General features: G+C 50.4%; 1 protein-coding gene across 1 annotated transcript in view; it reads right to left on the reverse strand.

The window, feature by feature from the left end:
• SYNE2 (spectrin repeat containing nuclear envelope protein 2) overlaps positions 1 to 5,542 on the reverse strand; it is a 265,942-nt gene extending 260,400 nt beyond the window's left edge. Inside the window, exon 1 of the mRNA XM_037901108.2 lies at positions 5,307 to 5,542. The gene's annotated coding sequence lies outside the window, so the exon portion shown is untranslated. The remainder of the gene's footprint in view (positions 1 to 5,306) is intronic.
• Between the last annotated feature and the right edge of the window lie 827 nt (positions 5,543 to 6,369).

Here is a 6,369-nt window from a genome sequence, read left to right on the forward strand (position 1 = left end):
ATGAGGTCACTCAGCACCCAGCAGGAGGTGCTCAGCATCTTGAAGGATTGAGCCCTTACTATTTAGCAAAGTATTTATTACCATGAAAAGCTCTATTCAATGGGACTACTCATAGTAGTAAGCACTATGCTGGGTAGTAACTGTTTGCAGGATTGAGTCTTTATAAATTATCTTTTCTCACAGCTAATTAGATCTTGATATCATATCTCACTAGCTTCCACTCCATATGACTGAAACCCCAGCATGCATTTATCAGATGTTGTCAGACTGCTACAGGTAGAGCCAACCTAGAGGATTTGGGTAATGATTTTATTTTAACATAATGCACTGTTTTTCCTAGGGCTTTAAAAATCTAATTTTATCACCTATATGTTAGTTTAAAAAATCAACAGAGCTCACGTACAAATAACAAAAACAGATGTCCCTGTTCCCCAGAGGCCAGCTCCAGTTCTTTGCAAAGTTCACTACTAGGCCTTACTCCAGCATGCGCTGTGCTGGCGATATATCACATATATAGCAAGAACCAGCGACAGTAGGGATGTGGAACCTTTCGCACTGAAATCCACAGTAAGTCTAATCTCCTCCAATATCAAGTGTCAGTGCAAACCAGACCTCTCACATGTCCTCCTTTCAAGGGATGTCACTCATGTTAGTCTCAAAGTTATTCCCGTTCCACACAAATTTGGTCTCCCCTCAATTTTATTGTTAAGCTATTTACATCAGAAATAAAGACGCATGAAGCTGAAGTTATGGAAAGTCATTTATGCTAAATGAATTACTTCCACAGCATTTTAAGGTTCCTGCACAGACAACATCTGTATGCCCATGACCACAATCTTTGTCACACCCTGTGTCACAGTCTGACAGTAAGGCATTGGCACATTGAGATGTCTGGAAAGACTGGGCTCAACCAGGAGCCAACCTTGCTCAATGTCACAGGCTAGCTGCTGGCCCTTTAAGGCAGCCAGGCTCAGCCTTGCCTGAGGTCTACCAGCTAGCCCCCAATTAATGGTTAGTGATCCCCAGCTGCAAGGAATCAGAAAAGACTACTGAAACTGAGCAGGGAAGTCAGTGTAGGGAGAGAGACGCAGAGGAGGTGGGACTTACCTGTAGGGGGAAGCCTAGCAGTCTGGGTCTGGCTGTGACTAAAGAGCTGAGCCACAAGAGTAGAGCTAACTCTTGTGATAAGCCCCTGGAGCAAGGGGCCAGCTGTCCCTGGAGACAGTCCTGGGGCTGGTGGTCTGGAATGGGAACAGGGAATAGAAGAATCCCACAGAGAGTAGTACGCTCCTGTGGGAGAGCTCTTACATAGGGCCTACCTGGAGCAGGGAGACCCGTAAATGGAGCTGCCAGTGTCCCCAGAGAGAGGTGGCAGTGGGGGAATCCTGTCAGAGAAACCAGAGAAGCTCTGCAGGGGCCAGGAGAAGGGACCAAGAAGCAGAGGTCTTCAGAGGAGCCCCAGAAGAACAGTAAGCTTGGGAATTTGTTTTGGACTTTTTGTTACCCCAGAAGGGGAGTGAACTTTTATGTGACTTGGCCAGAGGGCCATGATGCTGAAGACCCGGGGGAAGGGGGGAGCTGTTGCAGGGCTGAGGAAGTGACCATCGGGAGTGCCAGAGATCAGGTCCCTTGCCAACACTGCACCTTGATACAAAGGGGCACTACTTGAAGGGAGGATGTGCCATTACACCTAGACATAGACCCCTTCTCCAACAAACTTAGCTTTGACTTCTCTGTTCTTTTATTCTCTTGCATTCCATTTTACAGGTAACTAAATATCTATATTCCACGGATGAACTTACTTACAATAGACAAACTGTACTGTCTTTGCCTCTAGTTTTACTACACTATACAAAATTAAATCATCACTAGGTCTTGCTGCATAATCATAATCATTATGGCAACTTGGCTTCTGTACGCTTCCAACAGAATAGGGTGGATGTTTAATGTAACATGCTCAAAAAACCTCAACCTCTAAAATGCCCTTCAAAATGCTCACGAATAATATAATCTATTTGTTTCAAAAAAACAAGCCGGGACTCTCAAATAATTACTACATTTCAGTTAGGAAGACTTCATAAAAGGACTTTAAAACCCACAAGAGCCACTTGTGCTGTATTTTAATGTAGTCCATTTTTTAAAGTATTTAGGCATTGGGCTTAGGCTCCAAAGAGTGAGATCCACAAAGGGACTTAGGGGTTAAAATGCTGAGCATCATAGTGTCTAACTTTTAGGCACCTAGAAAATCACAGGAATGACACACCAATCCACAAAGCCTGAGTTAGGTGCCTCGGCTGCTCTACGATGAGGAGAGAGAGGCACCTACGGCTGCAATCCACAAAAGCCAGCATGCTAGGTGGCTCCCGGCCTAAGTAAGCCAATGGGAGATGCTGACAACAGGGATGTGTGCTAAGCTCTGCCTCTCTCACTGGGGTAGGGACCCAAGTCTTGTTGAAGGAATGAGTTAGGTGCCTGCTTTGTTCCACACAAAACAGGGGTGGAGGTGATGCCCACCTTAAACTTTTTAGTCCAGTGGTTAGAGAACTCAGCTAGGATGTGTGAGACTCAAGTTCAATTCCCTCTTCTCTGCCAAAGGGGGAGACAGGATTTGAACAGCACTTTCCCACCTTTCAGGAGTGCTCTAAAGACTGGGCTATACTGATGTGAGGAACCCTCACTCTCTCTCCTGTTGAAGCTAATCCACTGTGAATAAACAATGAAAGAGTTATGTGAAGGAGGGGGACTGGACCCAGGGTCTCCCACCTACTAGGCAGGTGTCCTAACCACTGGACTGAATCACTCTGTCACCTGCTTCCCCTGCCCTGAGGCTGTATTGCAGGGTCGGGTCGGGTCGGGTCAGGTCAGGAGTGGGCTCTGTCCAGCAGGGGGCTAGTACTCACAGGCTACACCCTTCTACTTCCTGAGAGCCTGTTGCTGCAGCGGTTGGGTGGTCTTGGCTGCCAGGACTCAGCTCTCTGCCCATCTCGCTCTGCCACTGTACAGAGGAAGTGGACAGGGCTGCGCTGAACTCTGGCAGGAACTGTGCAAAGGGGGAGCAAAGTCCAGGAAAAGCCAAAAACTGGGTGAAAATCGGTAAAACCCAATATTGGCTTTTTCGAAACCTGGACATTTTTTTTTTTTTTTAGAGACAACGGATAAACACCAAAAAAGGTCTTATCTAGAGACGATTATGGAACTGGTTGAAACTGATGAGTTTGCTAACTAGATGTAAGGAGCTCTGTGCATCCCCCATTTCCTGTTCCTGGTTTTCTAATTTTAACCAAAATCAGTAGGATTTTGCTCACGGATGTCTAGAACATTCCCTGAATTTTTACAATTGATCAGCTGGGGCCCTTCAAAAGTTTTCACATTACAGACAGAAATGCCACTGAGTTGAGTGTAAGGCCTCACAAGTTTAACCAATAATCATAATACCTAAGTGAGTGAAGCAAGGTCTTACTCTCAACTCAGTGGCAGTCTCCATTTGGCTTATAAGGAGCCCTAGTGTTGGAGGAAAGGGAGGGGGCACAGAGAACCCCTGGCATGGGGGTGGGAGGAGAATGAGGGCATTGGAATGGGGGAGGACATGGGGGGCGTACAGAGCCTCTGCCATTAGGGCAGAGGGAGGAAGGGGGAGCACACAGAACCCCTGCTGTGGTGAGAAATGGGGAGTACACAAAGCCCCTGCCATGAGGGTGGGCAGAATGGAGGAAAATGATATGGGGGAAGGAAGAGACACAGAGCCCCTGGCATAGGGGGAAAGGGTACCTGAAGGGGCACACAGAGCCCCTCGCATCTAGTGGAGGGAGAATGGGGGACAGAGTCCTTGGCATGTGGGGAGGAATAGAGGACCCTAGTATTCTGGTGGGAGGAATGGGGGGGCACAGAGCCCTTGGCACAAGTAGAGGTTGGGGGAGTCACATGGAGTCCCTGAAATAGAGGGGGACGGGAGAGTGGCCCACCGGGAGCTTGTGGGGTGGAATGGAGGGATGCAAGGAGCCCCTGATGGGTGCAATGAGCTCAGCCTACAGAAGCTACAGAGTGTGCAACCCTCTGCTATGTAGCTTTTTGTCCACCGCAACAGGACTGTATGAGCACACAGCTGGTAATAAAGGTAATAATAGGACTAACTCCTGTCGTCCTTACTCAGCCAAGACTCCCAGGTGGTCCAGTGGAATTTTGCCTGAATAAGGATTCAGGCGCAGAATCCAAGTACAGAACCAACTATGTAACAATAATCTTAAAAGATAACACGTTACATAAGCATCGGCTTGGGGACTCTCTCTTCTACCTATAAGTTTACATGTCCTCCAAAATCATGGTGTCTCCAAAAACACATCACTCAGGCTAATACTCAAGAAACTAATATTTCAAAGCTGAAAAACAGGGATTTCAAAAGGGTGTTACTTTGGCTCAATGACAGAAGGCGATTTCACCCTCCCCCCACAAAAAAGTGGTCCATGCTTCTTGAACTATCTTAGTAGAGGGTTTGTGCCTTAAGTCTCACTAGTTTTTTCCGACTTCTCCCAGTTCCTGCAATTTGATTTATCTTGCAAAGATTGTGTAAATGGTTATGCCTGTGCACACCTGGTAGTTTTTTTTCTGTCAGGAAAATAAAGGATAAATTGAAGCCATTTGAAATACGTTAAAAATACCAACACCTGCGTGGAACTGCATGGCTTGATTAAATAAGGCGCCGGATTTTTCCTTAAAAGCGTCTGGTTACAAGTCAGAGCGGGCCAGGGAAGGTGAAGTGGATACCTAAGGAACAAAGGCGGCTTCAGCTAACAAAGGCGGCCAGGTACGGCAACCAAAGCCCAGACAATGAACGCGGAGGGGGCTGAGCAGGAACGGTTCTGCTCTCCAGCGTCCCACCCAGCCAGGGGCGCAGGGTCAGGGGCTGGCAGGCGGCCCCTGGGGCTAGGGGGTCGGTGCCGTGCAGTCGGCAGGGGCAGGCGCTGGGTACTTTCCAGGCGTCTTGTCACCCACACAAAGGGCTTCTCTCGGCAGCGCTCGGCTCCCTTCCCGCCCGGGCGTACGGCTCGCTCGCTCGCTGACCTCCACGCCAGTGAGGAGCCTACCTCCCCCAGACGGTGGGTGCCCCCGGGCGGCGGCAGCCCTTGCCCCGCCTGCCCGCGGGGCCACACGCCGGCCGGCCAGCGCCGCCAACTTTCCTGCGCGCTCCCCCAGCAGACGCTCTGCGGGCGGCGCGCTGAGCCCCCAGCACCGCCCCGCCGCGCTGCCCCGCTGCCCGGCCGGACGCGGACACCCGCGGCTCCAGGGGGCGGGCGCTGGGCGATACTCACTGTCCGGGGGCTGCAGGGCGCACCCACCGCCTGCGCTGGGGGAGCGGGGCCCCTGGCGTTGCCTCTGGAGGGGACTGGGCGCGGTGGCGCGGCCCCTTGCTCCGCTCCTCGGCTGCAAACCACGCCCCGAGCCGGTGCAACCCCGGACCCTCCCGCCGCCGCCAAGTGCAGGAAGGCGGAGCGCCCTGGGCCCGCACGCCCCCGAGCGAGGAGCCTGGCGCCCGCCTTCCAAACAAACGGCACGTGGCTGAGCTGGGCCCGGAGTCCGGCTCCAGCCTGCCCCCGCCCGGCACCTGCCTGACGGCCACAAGCCGGCCCAGGCCAGGCGGCCCCTAGCCACGGGAGGAGGAAAAGAGGGGCCCTGGGGAAACGCGGGCCCTGCGACACCTGGGTCTGTCCTGGGTAGCTGGAGCAGGCAATAGTAGCCCGGACTCCTGGGTCCTATTAGCATCCTGCTACTGACAAGCTCTGTGACCTTGGGCAAATCGCTCTCACTGGTTGCAGGAGTTTTCTCACTTACAACCTATTCAGCCTGCTACATAACTTCACTGCCCTGGTGCCTATGGAGTAGTGAGAGCAGGGAGCTGGGGGCCAGGAAATAGTTCTCCTCCCCTCTGCCATTCCCTGGCTATGTGAGGGTGGGGAAGGGACAACCTTTGCAATTCATTTTACCCATCCTTAAAAATGAGAGTAGTGCCTACCTACAGGAGTCCTGTAACACTGAATTAAACTGAGTTAAACTTCTCATTCTTAGGTGAACGGAGCTATAGAAGTGCTAAATATTTTTAAACATCACAGTATCTGTTCAAAATGTACCAATTTCCCACTCTAGCCCTGTGAAAAACTCTTCTAATTCAGCTGGGTTGCAGTCACCAGCATTATGGCCATCAAGTTACTCAATATAGCATATACCAAATTGAAGAGTAGTTGTTAATTCAGTTTAATTTCTTTTGGGCAGAACATAACATGAACAACAAATAATGTATCTAAACAACAGTTTTAGATACTCTTTTACTGCACTGCTTTGTAATATGTATATCATCAGAATGGGATTTGGTTTTAA

Source organism: Chelonia mydas, chromosome 6 (genome assembly GCF_015237465.2).
Source record: "Chelonia mydas isolate rCheMyd1 chromosome 6, rCheMyd1.pri.v2, whole genome shotgun sequence".
Classification (NCBI taxonomy): Eukaryota; Metazoa; Chordata; order Testudines; family Cheloniidae; genus Chelonia; species Chelonia mydas.